Source organism: Scyliorhinus canicula, chromosome 10, assembly GCF_902713615.1.
Source record: "Scyliorhinus canicula chromosome 10, sScyCan1.1, whole genome shotgun sequence".
Classification (NCBI taxonomy): Eukaryota; Metazoa; Chordata; class Chondrichthyes; order Carcharhiniformes; family Scyliorhinidae; genus Scyliorhinus; species Scyliorhinus canicula.
Genome location: NC_052155.1, coordinates 27313890 through 27335805, shown reverse-complemented (window position 1 = coordinate 27335805; position 21916 = coordinate 27313890). Strand labels below are relative to the sequence as shown.

The following is a 21916-nucleotide window of genomic DNA, read 5'->3' as shown; positions in this document are numbered from 1 at the left end:
AGCAGCACTCTCCGCTGCATCCTGCATTCAGCCTCTCCCCTTTTTGCCAACCTATGCGCTTCTAAGTTTTAAAATAGCTCAAGCCATTAATCTAAGTCTTGATCCTAAATATATCAATGATAAAACACTGAAAATGATCCACTGTTGAAGTGTAAAACCGGCATTCCACCGAATCCCATCAGCTTCCCAACAAGCCAGCTCGGGTAAAGTGTCCCCTTAACTTGTTTTGAAAATCTCTAGATTATATAAAGAAAGGAAGGCGCAGGGAGGCAAAGCACTTCAAAGTGTCGAGGTCCTGGGAAAGGATGAGGAAGATAAGAGACTTGGATGACATTACATCAACAGTTATGTGGGCTGCTAAATAGGGAAAGTTTATTTGAAAATTTGCATTGTGCTGCAGATTACATTGTCGCAGATGCTGTAAATCTGGGATCATCTCTTGTTAAATTTTCAGTAAGCTTTCCACTAAGTGAAACACTTTTAATACTGGATGTTCTCGTTGGTGCAAATATGTCCTGACTTATTTAATTGCTCGCTTCTATATACAAACTTGGCAAAACTTTCATGCAGGCCAGTTTAAAGTGACAACTGCATTATTTTAAGGGTTACAATTTGTGCACAATCATATCCAATTTCTGTCGAGATCCTTACACTTGCAAAAAAAAGTATGTGGAGTTTATGCTTTTTTAAAAATACAAAATCCATTCAGCATGGTAACAATTTAAATTCTTGTCACTTATTCAAACTTATTTTTTTAGAACCATTCTGAAATTTTCTTTGGAATCACATCTTGTGGTTTCTTTTGTAGTTTATGTTTCATTTTCTGTAACCCTCCCATTGTTCCTGTGGGTTAGTGGGTGCCTGCAGTTTATTGCATGTTGCCTAAGCCAGGCAGACTTTAAGTGAGAGGAAAGATCTGACGTCAGCTGCCTCTAAATCATGTCTTGAGTTCCCCTCAGCCAGCCAAAGGCAAGTCTAAAACGATACACTGTGTGTCACATCACAAAGGCATCTGACATACAGAAGGAACCAACTGCTTTTACTGAGGTCGACTGTAAGTGAGTTCTGTTCACTTTGTAAGAAAAGTTTTCGTAGTTAATCAAGAAATGTAATCTTTTCTTTTCACTGCTCCTAAACTGAAATTCTCGAATTATACTGAGTCCTTCTTCCTTGACGATTTAAGTCAAACTTTATTTCAGACAAACTAAGTGGTTGGTGCATGTCTGTTTTATGGTGTATAGATTTATTCTGCCAGGAGTTTACTCGGTGTAGAACCCTCATGTTAAATGTGCCGATGGTGATCTTTTATTTTCCGATTTCTTTGGCTGTAAAATTAGAGTGTTTTAGAGATACGAATATATTAGCACAAAGGATTCAGAGGTAGATTACTATATCATGAACATTTGCACCCAATTCATTATCTGTGTACTCACTCAACCCTATTAACTTTTCTGCCCTGCCAGATTATCGGGACCAAGAATTATTAATAATACTATTTTTTTCACTGTTCATTTTTATTGCAAATGCTTGTTTTAAATGCTACATTTAAGAATATTATCAATGTGGACTAATTTGTTGTTAATAATATCAGGACTTTTTTAATAATCCATTCTGTATGGTAACAATTTCAATTCTTGTCATTTTTTAAAACTTACTTTATATGAGTCAATCTTAAATTTTATTTGGAATCAGGTCCAACCGCCCAAGCATTTTTAGTTATTTATTTTGCCCTGTAGAAAATTTGAATCAGGCAGTGAGCATCCATAGTGGAATCTTTTGGGAAAGTGGCATACAATAGACCAGGATCACTAGTTCTAAGCACAGCAACTTGCATTCTTATAGCAGCTTTATGTAGAAGAAATATCTCTGTGCTTTTCATGGGCAGCACAGCACCACAGTGGTTAGCACTGCTGCCTCACAGCTCCAGGGACCGGGGTTCGATTCAGACTTCGGGCAACTCCCTGTGTCTGCGTGGGTTTCCTCCGGGTGCTCCGGTTTCCTCCCACATTCCAAAGACGTGCAGGTTAGGTTGATTGACCATGATCAATTGTCCCTTAGTGTCCAAATGTTAGGTGGGGTTACGGGGGATGGGGTTAGGGTGCTCTTTCAGAAGCTCGGTGGAAACCCGATGGACCGAATGGCCTCCTTCTACACTGTAGGGACTCTATTATCCAATGGGGGAAAGGGGACCCCGAGCCCAGCATGGGAAGGATAAAGGGGAAACCAAAAACACAATCCAAGATATCCTTTAGTATTCTTTTAAAAGGAACTGAAGCACAGCAAAGTAGTTCAGAAGACGGCAAACAGCAGAGTGCACACATTGAAGTAGAGAAGAGGGAGTGGAAAGCATGGTGACAGTTCATATGGTGATAGAAGTCAAAATGGGATAACATCATAAATAAGTACGAAACAAAGATGAAGATGTTGAGATTGATGCAATGGGTGTGCAAAGAGCTCGGGGGAGAGTTCCAGGAGTTTGGAGAGTTCTCGGATTATCGCCACTGAAAGCATGAGAGGTGATCTTATTGAAACATATAAGAGCCTGAGGGGACTTAACAGGGCGGATGCTGAGATGCTGAGAGGGTGTTTCCCCTTGTGAGAGAGACTAGCACGAGGGACACAGTTTAAAAATAAGGGGCCTCCCATTTAAAAAAGAGATGGGGTGACTTTTTTCCCTTCCCCAGAGAGCGGTGTAGGCAGTGACATTGCATATTTTTGAGGCAGCGGTAGATAGATTCTTGACTAACAAGGAAGTCAAAGGTTATCGGGGTAGGAGGGAATGGGGGAGTCGGGGCAGCGTTCAGAGCAGTCATGGTCTTATTGAATTACATAGCAGGCTCGAGGAGCCAAGTGGTTTACTCTTGCTCCTAATTTGTATGTTCGTATGTTAAACGTGCGAGTACTGATGTCAGAAATTTAGCATTAATGTTAGAATGAAGTGGAGCTTGTGGATGAGAGGTAAGTGTGGACAAGGTTTGAGAAATCCTGGAGTCTTTGAATGCGTGAAAGTAATATCAAGGAAGAGACAGTATCAGGAGCAAATGGTTTCCAGAGTAGAAAGATAAAACCTCAGTGACAGACAAAAGTCAGCTCGTAATCAATCAAGGTTGTACACTTCTCGGTTCAGCCTGAGAGGCAGCCGAACAGCTTGTTGAAGACGCAAGATGCAGCAAGAGCTTTGGGTTTGATGATGGTGCTTGAATGAGGTAGAACTGGGTGTAACAAGAATGATCATGAGGCCATTTGATGTCAGAAAATAGGCTTGTGGGAAGAAGGCCAGATTGCTGAAGAGAATGGGTTTGATAAGGTCTGAAGTGTAGACGGGGAAGACAAGATACAGGAGTGGAGACTGAGGTTAGAGTAGTTTATGGAAACTGAGGTTAGAGTATTGCTTGGAGACTGAGGCTAACGTAGTGTTTGGAGACTGAGGTTAGAGTATTGTATGGAGTCTGAGGTTAGAGTAGTGTATGGAAACTGAGGTTAGAGTATTGTATGGAGTCTGAGGTTAGAGTAGTGTATGGAGTCTGAGGTTAGAGTACTGTATGGAAACTGAGGTTAGAGTATTGTATGGAGACTGAGGCTAGCGTAGTGTATGGAGTCTGAGGCTAGAGTAGTGTATGGAGACTGAGGTTAGAGTAGTGTATGGAGACTGAGGTTAGAGTAGTGTATGGAGTCTGAGGTTAGAGTATTGTATGGAGACTGAGGTTAGAGTAGTATATGGAGTCTGAGGTTAGAGTATTGTGTGGAGTCTGAGGTTAGAGTAGTGTATGGAGTCTGAGGTTAGAGTAGTGTATGGAGTCTAAGGTTAGAGTAGTGTATGGAGTCTGAGGTTAGAGTATTGTATGGAGTGTGAGGTTAGAGTAGTGTATGGAGTCTGAGGTTAGAGTATTGTATGGAGACTGAGGTTAGAGTAGTGTATGGAGTCTGAGGTTAGAGTAGTGTATGGAGTCTGAGGTTAGAGTAGTGTATGGAGTCTGAGGTTAGAGTATTGTATGGAGTCTGAGGTTAGAGTATTGTATGGAGTCTGAGGTTAGTGTAGTGTATGGAGTCTGAGGTTAGAGTAGAATATGGAGTCTGAGGTTATAGTAGTGTATGGAGTCTGAGGTTAGAGTATTGTATGGAGTCTGAGGATAGAGTGATGTATGGAGACTGAGGTTAGAGTAGTGTATGGAGTCTGAGGTTAGAGTAGTGTATGGAGTCTGAGGTTAGAGTAGTATATGGAGAATGAGGTTAGAGTAGTGTATGGAGTCTGAGGTTAGAGTATTGTATGGAGACTGAGGTTAGAGTAATGTATGGAGTCTGAGGTTAGAGTACTGTTTTTTGAAGAATAAAGGGATTAAGGGTTATGGTGTTCGGGCCGGAAAGTGGAGCTGAGTCCACAAAAGATCAGCCATGATCTAATTGAATGGCGGAGCAGGCTCGAGGGGCCAGATGGCCTACTCCTGCTCCTAGTTCTTATGTTCTTATGTTCTTATGTTCTTAGTGTATGGAGTCTGAGGTTAGAATAGTGTATGCAGACTGAGGTTAGAGTAGTGTATGCAGACTGAGTTTAGAGTAGTGTATGGAGTCTGAGGTTAGAGTAGTGTATGGAGACTGAGGTTAGAGTATTGCATGGAGTCTGAGGTTAGAGCAGTGTATGGAGACTGAGGTTAGAGTAGTATATGGAGACTGAGGTTAGAGTATTGTATGGAGTCTGAGGTTAGAGTATTGTATGGAGTCTGAGGTTAGAGTAGTGTAAGGCGTCTGAGGTTAGAGTAGTGTATGGAGTCTGAGGTTAGAGTATTGTATGGAGTCTGAGGTTAGAGTATTGTATGGAGACTGAGGTTAGAGTAGTGTATGGAGTCTGAGGTTAGAGTATTGTATGGAGTCTGAGGTTAGAGTATTGTATGGAGGCTGAGGTTAGAGTATTGTATGGAGTCCGAGGTTAGAGTAGTGTATGAAGTCTGAGGTTAGAGTAGTATATGGAATCTGAGGTTAGAGTATTGTATGCAGACTGAGTTTAGAGTAGTGTATGGAGTCTGAGGCTAGAGTACTGTATGGAGTCTGAGGTTAGAGTAGTGTATGGAGTCTGAGGTTAGAGTATTGTATGGAGACTGAGGTTAGAGTAGTGTATGGAGTCTGAGGTTAGAGTATTGTATGCAGACTGAGTTTAGAGTAGTGTATGGAGTCTGAGGTTAGAGTACTGTATGGAGTCTGAGGTTAGAGTAGTGTATGGAGTCTGAGGTTAGAGTATTGTATGGAGACTGAGGTTAGAGTAGTGTATGGAGTCTGAGGTTAGAGTATTGTATGCAGACTGAGTTTAGAGTAGTGTATGGAGTCTGAGGTTAGAGTATTGTATGGAGTCTGAGGTTAGAGTAGTGTATGGAGACTGAGGTTAGAGTAGTGTATGGAGTCTGATGTTAGAGTGGTGTATGGAGACTGAGGTTAGAGTAGTGTATGGCGTCTGAGGTTAGAGTAGTGTATGGAGTCTGAGGTTAGAGTAGTGTATGGAGACTGAGTTTAAAGTAGTGTATGGAGTCTGAGGTTAGAGTATTGTATGGAGTCTGAGGTTAGAGTAGTGTATGGAGACTGAGGTTAGAGTAGTGTATGGAGTCTGAGGTTAGAGTAGTGTATGGAGACTGAGGTTAGAGTAGTGTATGGCGTCTGAGGTTAGAGTAGTGTATGGAGTCTGAGGTTAGAGTAGTGTATGGAGTCTGAGGTTAGAGTCGTGTATGGAGTCTGAGGTTAGAGTAGTGTATGGAGTCTGAGGTTAAAGTAGTGTATGGAGTCTGTGGTTAGAGTTGTGTATGGAGTCTGAGATTAGAGTATTTTATGGAGTCTGAGGTTAGAGTAGTGTATGGAGTCTGAGGTTAGAGTAGTATATGGAGACTGAGGTTAAAGTAGTGCATGGAGTCTGAGGTTAGAGTTGTGTATGGAGTCTGAGGTTAGAGTATTGTATGGAGTGTGAGGTTAGAGTATTGTATGGAGTGTGAGGTTAGAGTATTGTATGGAGTGTGAGGTTAGAGTATTGTATAGAGTCTGAGGTTAGAGTATTGTATGGAGTCTGAGGTTAGAGTAGTGTATGGAGTCTGAGGTTAGAGTATTGTATGGAGTCTGAGGTTAGAGTAGTGTATGGAGTCTGAGGTTAGAGTATTGTATGGAGTCTGAGGTTAGAGTAGTGTATGGAGTCTGAGGTTAGAGTAGTGTATGGAGTCTGAGGTTAGAGTAGTGTATGGAGTCTGAGGTTAGATTAGTGTATGGAGTCTGAGGTTAGAGTAGTGTATGGAGTCTGAGGTTAGAGTAGTGTATGGAGTCTGAGGTTAGAGTATTGTATGGAGCCTGAGGTTAGAGTAGTGTATGGAGTGTGAGGTTAGAGTATTGTATGGAATCTGAGGTTAGAGTAGTGTATGGAGTCTGAGGTTAGAGTAGTGTATGGAGTCTGAGGTTAGAGTAGTGTATGGAGTCTGAGGTTAGAGTTGTGTATGGAGACTGAGGTTAGAGTATTGTATGGAGTGTGAGGTTAGAGTATTGTATGGAGTCTGAGGTTAGAGTAGTGTGTGGAGTCTGAGGTTAGAGTAGTGTATGGAGTCTGAGGTTAGAGTATTGTATGGAGTCTGAGGTTAGAGTAGTGTATGGAGTCTGAGTTTAGAGCAGTGTATGGAGACTGAGGTTAGAGTTGTGTATGGAGACTGAGGTTAGAGTATTGTATGGAGTGTGAGGTTAGAGTAGTGTATGGAGTCTGAGGTTAGAGTAGTGTATGGAGGCTGAGGTTAGAGTAGTGTATGGAGCCTGAGGTTAGAGTAGTGTATGGAGTCTGAGTTTAGAGTAGTGTATGGAGTCTGAGGTTAGAGTAGTGTATGGAGTCTGAGGTTAGAGTATTGTATGGAGTCTGAGGTTAGAGTAGTGTATGGAGGCTGAGGTTAGAGTTGTGTATGGAGTCTGAGGTTAGAGTAGTGTATGGAGTCTGAGGTTAGAGTAGTGTATGGAGTCTGAGGTTAGAGTAGTGTATGGAGACTGAGGTTAGAGTTGTGTATGGAGTCTGAGGTTAGAGTAGTGTATGGAGACTGAGGCTAGCGTAGTGTATGGAGGCTGAGGTTAGAGTAGTGTATGGAGCCTGAGGTTAGAGTAGTGTATGGAGTCTGAGTTTAGAGTAGTGTGTGGAGTCTGAGGTTAGAGTATTGTATGGAGACTGAGTTTAGAGTAGTGTATGGAGGCTGAGGTTAGAGTCGTGTATGGAGTCTGAGGTTAGAGTAGTGTATGGAGTCTGAGGTTAGAGTTGTGTATGGAGTCTGAGGTTAGAGTAGTGTATGGAGGCTGAGGTTAGAGTCGTGTATGGAGTCTGAGGTTAGAGTCGTGTATGGAGTCTGAGTTTAGAGTAGTGTATGGAGGCTGAGGTTAGAGTATTGTATGGAGTCTGAGGTTAGAGTATTGTATGGAGTCTGAGGTTAGAGTAGTGTATGGAGGCTGAGGTTAGAGTTGTGTATGGAGTCTGAGGTTAGAGTATTGTATGGAGTCTGAGGTTAGAGTAGTGTATGGAGGCTGAGGTTAGAGTTGTGTATGGAGTCTGAGGTTAGAGTTGTGTATGGAGTCTGAGTTTAGAGTAGTGTATGGTGCTGAAGAGGAGAAGCACAAGTTTGGTGTCAGATGTGGTAAGAGAGATTCTAGGAGACAAATGGCAGAGGAGGCAATAACAGCTGTGAAAGAAGTTACAGTTGTTCTTACTCTTTAAGATGATTCTAGAGTAATGGGACATCCTAGGAGAGAGGAGCAACAACCTGCTTTGTGTGGAGAATCTGGTTTTAAAACATTTCCCTGAATAAAACTATCAGTAGCCGCAGGACAGAAATGCAATATTTCCAAACCAAATATATTGTAAATTGACAAGAGTATAAATTGCATATATAATAAATAAAATACATGTATTTAATTTTAAAATTCATGTATTGAATTTATGTAACAATAGAAAAACAATTGTAATTAAAAATAGACCGAACTCATGTTTTCTTTGGCATTTTTTGCATCTCTTTTTTATTTTTTCTTCCTATCTCCAAGAAATGCAAACTTAGATGCTTAGATTAGCCGAGATAAAAACGTTGACTTTTCTTGAGTTACTTTTTTTAGGCTTTTCTCACGATAATGCAAATGAGATCTGAGAGAGCCCTAGGTTGCCGATGCCTGTCCTAGAATAACATTCATAGGGATGAAGTAGTAGTGATGGATGTATAAAGCAGATAAAAAGCTGTTTCAGTGGCATCTTCCGTTCCTGCCGTTGTCAAGAGGGTTTCCCGTTATATGTACCCCCCACCCCCCTCACGGTCACCGGGAAACCCACGGTGGTGGTTTGCCATCAGTGGGAACAGAAGATCCCGCTGGCGAGATCGGCAGAAAGTTCCAGACAACATTGAAGACTGGGAACAATTGAAAATGAAAATTTCAAAAGAAAAAAGATAATAACCCAGGATGTACTCATGCAGAATGTCACACACACTGTATACACAAGACTATAAAACAGATATTTCATTGCAATACATGATTTACTTTCAGCCCATTATTACAAGTATGCTTGTCTCTCACATTTAAAGTGTTTGTTTTATGGTGCCTCTTATGAAAGACACAGTTGGTAGCTTTCTCTTTAAAATGCAGTCTTTGGAATAGCATGCATATTTCAAAATAAAGATAAGTGAATATACACATGAAAATGTCTGGATCATAAGTCGTTTAAAAGTCCTTATTAAGAAAGTTAATTTCTCATTTTACTTTGCTATTTCTCTTTCACATACACACACAAACACACAAAGATTCACAGATTACATTTCTTTACTCCCTTTCGCTATCCCTTTCGCAAATCACTCCACCTCTCACAGAGCCTCTCTCTTTTCTCTCACTTAATCATATTTTTTACTCTCTTATACACAGACTCGGCTTCTTCTCTCAGATTGCCACTATTCTCCTTATTCACTCAACTGCACACTCCGCTTCTTACACATGCTCAATCTCTCTCTTGTTTTATTCTTATCTCGTATACTTCTTTTCCCTTTCTCCTCTTTCTCATCAGTTCAGCTCTTCCTCACCTCTAATGATTAGCAGTGGATTCCAAAAATGAACTGCTCTGAAATATCATTTTGCAAATGGATCACAAACGACGTCTGGCCTCAAAAAATTCGACTCAGGCTCCAACCACTAGAGTTGAGATCAGAGAATGATACAGCCTCCTCGATGTTGGAGCAAATGGCTATTTTCAGCCACGCACGTGGTTTCTCTGTGGATGCTACCAATCTCTCAATTGAAGTTGCAACAGAGTATTTCAAGGCCTTAAACCTAAAGACAGGTTAATGCGATCGCTCACAGAATGGGGAAAGTAAGTGCAGAGAATGCATCAGTCATTAACATATTAATGGCTCAGAAATTGCCGCTCTGGTGATGTGCGACATGGTCTCCAGGCTCCAGGTGGTACGCTGCTGAATGCTGGAAATGTGAATTGATAACAGTGTGGCCATGTCAATGTTGCATGTTGGAATTCCTGACAGTTAATGAAACAGAAAATAGAGAAAGAAACAGTGTGTGCGCCGGAAAAGGAAATAGGGTGAATTAGAGTGAAATTAGATCCAGAAAGAGAAATAAAAAGAGGGCAAGATAGAGAGTTGATTAAGAGAGAAAGGGAAAACAGAAGGGAAAAATAAGAAAAATATATGAAGAGGAACCGGATGAAGAGTTGATTGTAACCAAGTTGGGTTTGGAAAGAGTCATGCAGACTCAAAACGTTAGCTCGGTCCTCTCTCCATTAATGCTGTCAGACCTGCTAAGGTCGTCCAACATTTTCTGATTTTGTTTCAGATTCCAGCATCCGGAGTAATTTGCTTTTATTTATGGTGTTTGGAAATTGTTGGCTTTGTCAGATGTTCTCAGTGAAGGCAGTGTAGATGTGCTAAATTTTCAAATGTTCTTGAGCCCCAAAGTATTGACCCAGCTTTATCATCATGACTACGAACAGTGGGACTGAAGGGAGAGAGAAACTTAAAATAACAAAATTCTTAGCAAAGGAAATACTAGGAAAATGGGACTTTAATCCATTGGATTATGTGGCCTACTGGATAGAAAACAGGAAACTATGGGTCAGTTAGTCTAGCATATGTCATTGGGAAAATGTTAAAATCCATTATTAAAGAGGTTATCTCTGGACAACCTCAATGCAATCAAGCAGAAAGGGAAATAGTAAATTTACTCGAGATATTTGAGGATGTAACTGACAGGGTGGATAAAGGTGTAACAGTAAATGTAGCCTATTTGGACATTTAAAAAGTCTTACAACACCAGGTTAAAGTCCAACAGGTTTGTTTCAAACACGAGCTTTCGGAGCACGGCTCCTTCTTAAGGAGCCGTGCTCCGAAAGCTCGTGTTTGAAACAAACCTGTTGGACTTTAACCTGGTGTTGTAAGACTTCTTACTGTGCTCACCCCAGTCCAACGCCGGCATCTCCACATCATGGACATTTAAAAGGCATTCGATAGGGTGCCATATCCTGGGCACGATTCTCCCAGCCCCGCGCCAGGCCAGATAATCGCCGCAACCACGCCACGCCGCCCCGATGCCGGCGTGCGATTCTCCGAGGTGCAGAGAATCGGTGGCATTTGCGCCGGCGCGTTTGGTGTGGCGCGGGTCGCGGGCCGCTATCCGCGGCCAGGCCTCCGATTCTCCGACCCGTATGGGCCGAGCGGCCGCGTGGAAATGGCAGAGTCCCTCCGGCACCGTTCACACCTGATAGCTACCGGCGGGAACTCTGCGCGAAGGGTCAGGGGCAGCCTGTGGGGCGGGGAAAAGCGCTCCTTCTCCAGGGGAAGCCTCCGATGGGGTCTGGCCCATGATTGGGGCTCACCGATCGGCGGGCCGTCATCTCCCTCCCTGGGCCTACGTTGTTGCGCTTCAGGCCCCAGAACCCCCGTGCCATGTCACAACGGTGCGGACACTTAGTCCTGCGATCGGTGAATTGTGCCCAGGGTTTTAAAAATTCATTTACAAGGTGTTGGTGTCGCTGGCTAGACCAACGTTTATTGTCCATCCCTAGTTGCCCTTGACAAGATGGTGGTGAGCTGTCATTTTGAACCATTGCAGTCTCTGAGGTGTAGGTACACCCACAGTGCTATTAGAGAGGGAGTTTCAGAAATTTTACACAGCGACAGTGAAGGAACTGTGATATATTTCCAGGTCAGGATGGTGAGTGACTCGGAGGTGAACCTCCAAGTGTTGATTTTCCCAGGTATCTGCTGCCATTGTCCTTCTAGATGGTAGTAGATTGGAGCTGCTGTCTAAGAAGTCTTGCTGAATTGCTACAGTGCATCGTGTAGATGGTGTACACTGCTGCTTCTGTGTGTCAGTGGTGGAGGGAGTGAATGTTTCTGGAAGGAGTACCAATCAAGCAGGATTGTTTTGTACTGGATGGTATTGAATCTCTTGTGTGTTGTTGGAGCTGAACTCATCCAGGCAAGTGGAGAGTAATCCATCATACTCCTCTGACTTGTGCCTTGTAGATGATGGACAAACTTTGGGGAATCAAGGCGTTAATTATTCACCGCAAGGTTCATAGCCTCTAATCTGCTCTTGTAGTCACTGTTTGTATATTGCTAGTCCACTTCAGTTTCTGTTCAATGGTAACCCTCAGGAAGTTGTTAGTGGGGGATTCAGTGATGGTAATACCTTTGAAGTCAAGGGGCAATGGTCAAATTCTCTCTTGTTGGAGATGGTCATTACATGGCACTTGTGAGGCGCCAATGTTTCTTGCCATTTATCAGCCCAAACCTGGATATTTTGCAGGTACTGAACAAGATAAGCGTTCGTGGTAAATTATTAGCTTGGATAAAGGGCAACTAACAGGAAACAAAGATATGGATGAGGGAGGGACAGGATTGGCAGCTCGACATCCCCGAATATAGAATCTTCAGGCGGGACAGAGTAGGGGATAAAAGAGGAGCCAAATGTTTTACTCTGGCCACGGGGAGGTACCAGAGAACTGGAGAACAGCTAATGTGGTCCCGCTATTTAAGAAAGATTGTAGAGATAAGCCAGGGAACTACAGACCAGTGAGTCTCACATCAGTGGTGGGGGAAACAATTGTAGAAAGTTCTGAAGGAGAGAATCTATCTCCACTTGGAGAGGTAAGGTTTGATCAGGAATAGTCAGCATGGCTTTGTCAGAGGGAGGTCACGCTTAACAAATTTGATGAAATTTTTTGAGGAGGTGACCAGTTTAGATGGATTTCAGCAAAATCTTTGACTAGGTCCCACAAGGGATACAGGGTAATTTGATTAGGTGGATTCAAAATTGGCTTAGTTGTAGGAGACAGGCGGTGATGACAGACGGCTGCTTTAGTGACTGGAAGCCAGTGTCCAATGGTGCACCAAGGGATCTATGCTGGGACCCCTATTATTCGTCATTTATATAAATGACATAGATAACTATATGGGGGGTAGGATCAGTACGTTTGCAAATGACATAAAGATTGGCCGGGTGGTTAACAGTGAGGTTGTATGGATTGCGTTACAGGAAGATATAGGTGGGATGGTCAATTGGGCAGATAAGTGGCAGATGGAATTTAACCCTGAAAAGTGTGAGGTGATACACATTGAAAGGAGTAATTTGACAAGGAAGTATTCAATCAATGGCATGACACTGCAAAGTTCCAAGAAACAAAGGGACATTGGCATATTTCTCCATAGATCTCTGAAGGCGGGAGCGCAGGTTAATAGGATGGTGAAAAAGGCACATGGGATACTTGCTTTTTTCAATCGAAACGTAGATTACAAAAGCAGAGAGATCATGTTGGAGTTGTATAGAACTTTGGTGAGGCCACAGCTGGAGTACTGTGTACAATTCTGGTCCCCACATTATAGGAAGGATGTGATTGCGCTGGAGGGGGTGCAGAGGTGATTCACCAGGACGTTGCCTGGGATGGAGCATTTAAGTTATGAAGGGAGGTTGGATGGGCTGGGGTTGTTTTCGCTGGAGCAGAGAAGGCCGAGGGGTGACCTGATTGAGGTGAACAAGATTATGAGGGACATGGACAGCGTGCATTGGGGGCAGCTGTTCTCCTTAACTGAAGAGTCAGTCACGAAGGGACATACGTTCAAGGTGAGAGATAGGAGGTTTAGGGGATATTTGAGGAAAAACATTTTGACCAGTGGGTGATGATGGCCTGGAATGTGTTGTCTGGGAGGGTGGTCGAGACAGGTTGCCTCACCTCCTTTAAAAAGTATCCGGATGACCTTGGCATGTCATAACACTCAAGGCTATGGGCCAAGTGCTGGCAAATGGGATTAGGTAGACAGGTGAGGTGTTTTTCTTGTGTCGGTGCAGACTCAATGGGCTGAAGGGTCTCTTCTGCGCTGTATTTTTCTGGGATTCTGTGAAAGAATCAAGATAAGTGGATAATTTTCAGACTGACAAACTGTAACCAATGGAGGGATCAGTGCTGCGGTCTCAAGAATTCATGATCTACATTAATATCCTGGATGAAGGCACTGATTGTATTGCAGCCAAATTTTCTGATGATACAAAGACAGGGAGGAAAGCAAGTTGTGAGGAGGATACAAAGGATGGGAATTTCCACCCCCTACTCCCACCCCATGGTGGGTTTTCCCATGGCAGACCCAGCGGGTCATTGGCCACCGGCAGGATGTACTGGTCCCACCAAAGTCTATGGGCTTTTGCTTGGTTTGTCTGCCCCCCTGCCGGGGAACCCACTGCGGAGGGTTAACTTCAGGGGGACTAGAAGATCCCGCAGGAAGGGCCAGAAAATTTTGCCTATAGAATCTGCTAAGTGATATAAAGAGGTTAAGTTAGTAAGCAAAAATTTGGAAGATGTGAGGGTGTCCACTTCGGCAAGAAGAACAGAAAATACAATTTAAATGAGAGTTCACAATGCTGTAGTGCAGAGGGATCTGGGTGTCCTTGTACATGAATCACAATAAGTTAATATCCAATTACAGCAAGGAATTAGGAAAGTAAATGGAATACTGACCTCTATTGCAAGGGGGATAGAGCTTTGATTCCAAATGTCCAGCATCAACAGTATTTTGCTTTTATACGAGGGTGTCACAGTGACACAGTGGTCAGCACTGCTGCCTCACGGCACTAAAGACCCGGGTTCGATTCCGGCCTTGGGTGACTGTCTGTGTGGAATTTGTATGTTCTCCCTGTGTCTTCGTGGGTTTTCTCTGGGTGCTCCAGTTTCCTCCCACAGCCCAAGATGTGCAGATTAGGTGGATTGACCATGCTAAATTTGCCCCTTAGTGCCCAAAGATGTGCAGGTTAGGTGGGATAGGGTGGGGGAGTGGGCCTCGGTAAGGTGTTCTTTCACAGAGTCCGTGCGGACCCGATGGGCCGAATGATCACCTTCTGCGTTGTAGTGATTCTGTGGATATCAGCCCAAGATCAGCATGATCTCACTGAATGACAGAGCAGGGCTCAATGGGCCGAATGGCCTATTTTTGAGAGACCACAGATTAATTATTCTCTTCCCTGGCCTCCAAGGTTGAATGCCTGTTGGGGTCTTAAATTTAATCATTATCAGGGTCCTTATGACATCAGTTACTAGCCCTGAATGACTATGGGGTGATTGATTCACAATAACTGCAATAAATCCAGCAATAGCATTAATATGCAATTCATTTCAATGGGGAGATGCATGAGATTGCAATCATTTTGGGTTTGGTGAGGCTAACAGAGCTCAGCAATTTGTGGATAATCGGAACTCATGGCATATCATCTTCTTCATCACATATCATCTTCTTCACAAATTGGCATTTGCTAACTAATTCTGTGAGCGCTTTGAACATGCCATTGGTTATCCAGCAACTATGATCCAGCAACATCGGAACTGTGGGCGCGATTCTCCGCTCCACATGCCGGGTGGGAGAATCGCGGGAGGGCCGGGCGACTCACGACACGCCGCCCTGGCGCCCCCCGCGATTCTCCCACCCCCCGCTCGGAGAATCGCCACTTGCCATTTTTCACGGCGACCGGCGATACTCCGGCCCGAATGGGCCGAGCGGCCTGACGTTCCCGACCTGTTCACGCTGGTGGCAACCACACCTGGTCGCTGCCGTCATGAATATGGCGCCAAAGGTTCATTTGTGGCTTGTGGGGGGTGGAGAGGGGAGTGAGCATCACGGCCGTGCTTGGGAGGGGACTGGCCTGTGATCGGTGCCCACCGACCGTCGGTCCGGCGTCTCAAAGCGACACACTCTTTCCCCTCCGCCGCTCCGCAAGATCAAGCCGCCACGTCTTGCGGGGCAGCGGAGGGGAAGACGGCAACCGTGCATGCGCGGGTTGGAGCCGGCCAACCTGTGCATGCGCGGCTGACGTCACTTAGGCGCCGCCGTCGCGTCATTCTCGGCGCGCCGCCTTGACGCAAGAATCAAGTCCTGGCGGCTGAGTTTCTCACAACGCCGCTGCTAGCCCCCTGGGGGAGGGGGGGTGAATAGGGTGCGAGAAGCGGCCATCGACACCGTCATGAAACTCGGCCGAGTTCACGACGGCCTTCCCGATGCCACGCGGGAGCGGAGAATTGCGCCCTCTGTCTTTCATAGACACGGAAAAGAAGTGCTGATGGGGGGGGGGGGGGGGGGGGGGAGGGGCGTGGCACAACCTTTCGTGGCAAAGCTTTGTCATGTGCTTTGAAATAGCATCTGGCTGGTTCTCTGATCCCCAACGCCGAAATCGCGTTCAGCGACGGGGCGGAGAATCCCCACTTTCGCAATGCCCCGCCCCGAAACGTGGCGTACTCTAGGATCCACGGCATCCGTACGTTGGCTGAGGCCCGCCCCGCGATTCTCTGTCCCCGACTGGCCGAGTTCCCGACAGCGTGGGTCATGTGGCCTCACCCGTCAGGAACTCAGCGTATCGGCTGCGGACTCAATCCAGCGCCACCACAGTCGGGGGAGGGCCGATCCGCAGGTAGGGGGGACATTATTCGGGGTTGGGGGCAATGTGGTGGGGCGGTCCAGGCACACGAGCCGGCTGAACGGGGGGAATATTTTGCGGGTCGGGTCTGCGGGCTGCGCCCTCTATGAAGCATGGCGTGGCCGCTGCAGGTCGCCGAAGTACGCTTGCACGGCCACAGGCATGGCAATTCTCCAGGACGTATCGGTAGCTAGAGCCAGGTGAGATTGCATGTGATATTGCATGTGATATTGCATGTGATATTGCATGTGATATTGCATGTGAGATTGCATATGATATTGCATGTGAGATTGGAACAATGCTTGTATCAGACAGCTACTTGGTCACACTCTATAGAGCTGGGTTAAACTGAGCTAATTAATTGAGTTGAAGGCATTTTTTCTTCTATTTTTAATGTTATTCTGCAATTCATTTGTTTCACACGGGTTCCATTTCCCTTTCTAGTCATAGCATCTGACAGATCATTTCCTGCTCGTGGTCAGTTATCTTCGGAATAATCACACAAAACTCACAGGCTGAGAGAAAGTGATGCTGCAGAAATAAAGCAGATGTATCTCGGGGGCGAAGTGGCAGCTGGAAAGGGGAAGATGTGAGAAGGAAATAAATGTAACTGTAAATCACGTTCTAAAGGAATTCACATGATAAAATTCACTCATCTTCTATTTAAGGCAGCCTACATAATGTGTTGCATGCAAGACAAACTGTCTCGCAAACTACAGCATATCTGAAAGTCCCTCGCTGCTGTGAGGAGAGTGGAGAGAAAGTCTGTCATCTTATCGTTAGGCCAGTGACCATGAATCAAATCCCAGAGTTGAAGATGTCTGCGTGGCCAGGGTGGGAGTATTTCACCTGCATAGGATGTACCCAATAGAACTTCAAAGCGGTGTTGTAACATGTGGGTGACAGAAAGGAGACCCTGAAAGAAAATCTCAATGGAGCAAGTATAGGGAAATAATCAGTGCCTGACCAAATCAACTTCATTTCCAATATAATTAGCCTCACTGGGGCTCATGTCAGTTCTCAGCCAGGATAAGCTCTGTTCTTACCTTGGTGAGGTTGTATCTAGAATACTTTGTGCAGTTTTGATGTCCATACTTAAGGAAGGATATACTTACATTGGATGCGGCACAGCCAAGATTCCCTAAATAGGTCCCTGGAATGAAGGGGTCACCTACTGATAAGAAGGCGAGAGTAAATTGGGCTTATATTCTCTGGAGTGTAAAAGAATGAGAGGCAATCCCATTGAAACGTACACCACTCTAAAGGGGCTTGGATGCTGAGGGATTATTTCTGCTGATCATGAAATATAAAACAGTCTTAGGATAAGAGGCTGATCATTAGGACTGATGTGGAGATGCTGACGTTGGACTGGGGTGAGCAAAGTAAGAAGTATTACAACACCCGGTTAACTGAGATGAGGAGAAATTGCTTCACTCAAAGCCTTGTGAATCTTTGGAATTCTCTGGAGGGTTGTGGATGTTCCACTGTTGAATACATTTAAGGCTGGTAAAGACAGGTTGTTGGTCTCTCAACCTGTCGAGGGATAAGGGGGAGGAATGGAGTTCAAGCCCAAGATCAGCCATGATCTTACTGAACGACAGAGCAGGCTCGGAAGGACATACGGTCTACACCTGTTCCTAATTCTTGTGTTGTGTTCTTGTATGTTCCTATAACAGCTCATAGAATCATAGAATGTACAGTGCAGAAGGAGGCCATTTGGCCCGTCGAGTCGACACCGGTCTTTGGAAAGAGCACCCCACTTAAGCCCACACCCTCAACCTATCCCCGTAACCCCAATTAACCTTTTTTTTGGACACTCAGGGTAATTTAGCATGGCCAATCCACCTAACCTGCACATCTTTGGACTGTGGGAGGAAACCGGAGCACCCGGAGGAAACCCACGCAGACACGGGGAGAACGTGCAGACTCCACACAGTGACCCAGCGGGGAATCGAACCTGGGACCCTGGAGCTGTGAAGCAACTGTGCTAACCACTGTGCTACTGTGCTGCCCATGGAGGAAGAAATTCTCAGGGTAGCCCAGGAACATACATAGAAACATATATAGAAGCAAGAGGCCATTCAGCCCTTTGAGCCTGCATTCATTATGATCATGGCTGATTATCAAGTTCAATACCCTGATCCCACCTTCTCCCCATATCCCTTGATCATTTGTCCCAAGATCCCTAATTCCGTCTTGAAATCGCACAACGTTTTGGACTCAGCTACTTTCTGTGGTCATGAATTCCAAAGATTCACCACTGTCTGGGTGAAGAAAGTCCTCCTCATCTCAGTCCTAAAACCCTTTATCCTCAAAGTATGCCCCTAGCTCTGGACTCCCCCACCATCGGGTAAAATCTTTCTGAATCTTCTGGGCGAGATTCTCCGCAAATGCGGCTGACGCGGCCGATGACGTCAGCCGCGCATGCGCAGTTGGCGTCTTTCTCCTCAGCCGCCCGGCAAGACGTGGCGGCTTGATCTTGCCAGGCGGCGGAGGGGAAAGAGTGCGTCTGTTTTGGACGCTGGCCCGACGATCGGTGGGCACCGATCACGGGCCTGTCCCCTCCCGAGCACAGTCGTGGTGCTCCCGTGCCAATCGGGCCTCTAGATGCCCCAAACGGGCATCTGGCGCCCGTTTCACAAAGGCAGCGAGCAGGTGTGTTTGCTGCCGTGGTGAAACGGGCGTGAAGGGCCGGCCGCTCGGCCCATCGGCCTCGGAGAATCGGCGCTCGCCGTAAAAAACGGCGGCCGATTTGTGGCGTGGGTCGGACGTGGGGGGGGAGAATAGCGGGAGGGCGTGAAAAATGTCAGGAGGCCCTCCCGCTATTCTCCCACCCGGCATGGGGGGGCGGAGAATTGCGCCCACTGTGTCTAATCCTGTAAGAATTTTATACGTTTCTATGAGATCCCCTCTCACGCTTCTAAACTCCAATGAATATAATCCTACATCCTTTTGACCCCTTTACAACCCATTTTATGATGCTTCCTGTGCAATGAAAAGAAAACAACAAAAAACATTTTACACTAACCTCAATAGTGGATCAAATACTTTGTGTTTAATTTCTTTTCAGGTCAGCTTACAGCTGGAAAAATTGACTTGTTATTTTGGGGATTTTCATTCCAGTCCAAGCCAAGTGATATCTTCTCACAAACTTTGCAAGACCAGTACAGACACTGGAGAATTACACTTAAGAAATGGAACTGCAAAAGAACTATCCATCACAGAACCAAAACAATTTCAATGCTCAATTGATTCGCTGCAGTGACGGCCATGATCTGATGCCCTGTGGTAATGTAGCTAAAACCACAAATTAACAATCTTTTAATACCTTAATTGTTCAGAAACTTTGGCCAATGTATTGTGGCCCCATGCCAGTCAAAGGTCCATTGCCTTCTGTGGCCGGCACTGGTAAATCCCCAAGACAGGATCATTCTGCCGTTAGACATTTACTCAGTAACAATATGTAGAGGTAAATTCACACCAATAGCAAGATACATGGCAATAGTTGAATCAAAAGGTTCCATAAAACACGTAAGCAGGGAGCAACTAGAATAGAAATTTACATTTATATAGTACCTACACTATACAGAAATATCCAATGGTGCCACATCTTCCCCGCCCAAGATTCACAAAACTTCCCAACCAAGAAGGCAGTCCAGAGAACTGTCTTGATTGGTCAGTTGTCATAATATCTTTTAGAAGTCCCCACCACTGCCAGTCATCGTGTATTTATGGGTTATTTAGATGTCTCAATGAGAAGATCTTGAAACTTGTATGTTTAAACGTGAACTGTTTATCGCTTGTCATTAACTATTCACAGATCCAAGTTATAGTCATACATGGTACTGCAGCTGCACCATACAGGTGGACTGAATATTTACAGGTTCTGATTCGAGACTGTTTTCTGAGAGTCTACCGCCATGTGATTTTGTGCATCATATCATGGGCGATGCTATACTCCAGTCCCACATTAACTCTTCCTCTGTCGAGCACCATCATTACAATGGCATGGCAGCATGGCGGTGCAGTGGTTAGCACTGCTGCCTCACGGTGCCGAGGTCCCAGGTTCGATCCCGGCTCTGGGTCACTGTCCGTGTGGAGTTTGCACATTCTCCCCGTGTTTGTGTGGGTTTCACCCCCACAACCCAAAAGATGTGCAGGGTAGTGGATTGGCCACGCTAAATTACACCTTAATTAGAAAAAATGAATTGGGTACTCTAAATTTATTTCAAAAATCATTCCAATGGCGCGCAAGCAATGTTACAAAGCCCCCGTTTCTTCTCTAAAGAAAGATTTCCTCCCTCCTACGGAGTATTTTTACTTGCTATCTTTGGTCCCTCATCTCAAGTCTCTGACTTTATAAATTCAGAGTCTTGAGGTTTGTCAATTGTGCACTCTATTCATTGCTAGACTGGGTTCAAATTTTCTCTTTCCGTGGTGTCCGCCATGTTCTTGTTGGGCATTTATGTTTCACAAATGGAACTTTCATTTCCTCTTGTTCCATAATTTCAGCCAGATATTTCTTTGCTATTGCGTTTGCAAATATATTTTGCAAGCTGAGGAATCTTGTCACTCAGCTCAAGGGTTTCTGCATCCAATGGTTTTCCTTCCACTAATGCCCTGTGTTTCAGTGTCAGATTTACATTTCCCGATTTCGGCCGGGATTCTCCCCTACCCGGTGGGGCGGGGGGGCCCTGCGTAGCGGAGTGGCGCCAATCACTCCGGCATTGGGCCTCCCCAAAGGTGCGGAATTCTCTGCACCTTTAGGGGCTAGGCCCGTGCCGGAGTGGTTTCCGCTCCACCGATGGCACCAAAACCGGCACCAATGGCTTCTGGCGCTATGCCGCCCGGCATCGGGGCTGGCCGAACGGCCTTCGCCGGTCCGCGCTTGTGCCGGTGCGTCAGCGGCCACTGGGGGGTCTCTTTCACCTCCGCCATGGTGCAGGCCGTGGTGGCGGCGGACGAAAAAGAGTGCCCCCACGGCACAGGCCCGCCTGCCGATCGGTGGGCCCCGGACGCGGGCCAGACCACCGTGGGGGCACCCGCCGGGGTCCGATCGCCACGCGCCCCCACCCAGGACCCGGGGGCCCGCTCACGCCGCCAATCCCGCCGGCACCAGAGGTGGTTTAAACCACGTCGGCGGGATTGGCCTGTCAGCAGCGGGAGATTCGGCCCATCGCAGGCCGGAGAATCGCCGCGGGGGGGCATGCCGATCGGCGGGGCGTGATTCCCGCTCCCGCAATTCCCAGGTGGCGGAGAATTCCAGCCACGGCGGGGGCGGGATTTACGCTGGCCCCGAGCGATTCCCCGACCCTGCGGGGGTCGGAGAATTCCGCCCCTCATTTCTGTCTGTTCTTCCTTTATTTACAATTGAACGTTGACCTTGTCCTTCATTTTGGATTCACTGTTGTCAAAGGCAAAGTCTGAACTTGTTTCCAGTTCTGTCGTTGTGCTCTGCGTGGCTTCATTATCCGCTCGCAGCTTGGAAGGTTTGATGGCTCTTCCTTTCTGTGCATCCTCTCTTTCATTCAACTGCTTCTTCAGCTCCTTGTTACTTTCGTCTTCCAGCTGGAGTATGGAACATTACTGAGTCTGCGCTGCCAACTGGTTCATCAGCTTGTTCAGCGTGATGTGAAACTCATTTTGTTTCTCATTGTAATTTTCTAGAAGTATAAACTTTTTCTTTTCTTTGCAAAGCTCTCTTGCCACATCTTGAGTTTTCCTGTAATTTGGGAGTCCTCTCGTGTGTCTTCTGTTGCACTTCCATTCTGCTGCTTAAGGTAGTCTTCATTTCGTCATGTTGCTGAATGGCCATGCATTCCTTTTGCATTCAATCTTGAAGAACAATCAACTGTTCTTTCAACTGTTTATTCTTCTCATTGGCCATTCTCCTGCTGAGAGTTGGGTTCTCTCTGGGGTCGTTTGTTGCCCAAGGACCTTTACTGAGAGCATCGCTCTGGCTGGAGTCTCTTTTAACTTTCTG

At 45.7% G+C, this 21916-nt stretch overlaps 1 protein-coding gene across 1 annotated transcript in view; it reads left to right on the top strand.

The window, feature by feature from the left end:
- Positions 1–981: 981 nt before the first annotated feature.
- Positions 982–21916, top strand: part of gpr20 (G protein-coupled receptor 20) — a 69270-nt gene continuing 48335 nt past the window's right edge. The window contains exon 1 of the mRNA XM_038808758.1: positions 982–1054. The gene's annotated coding sequence lies outside the window, so the exon portion shown is untranslated. The remainder of the gene's footprint in view (positions 1055–21916) is intronic.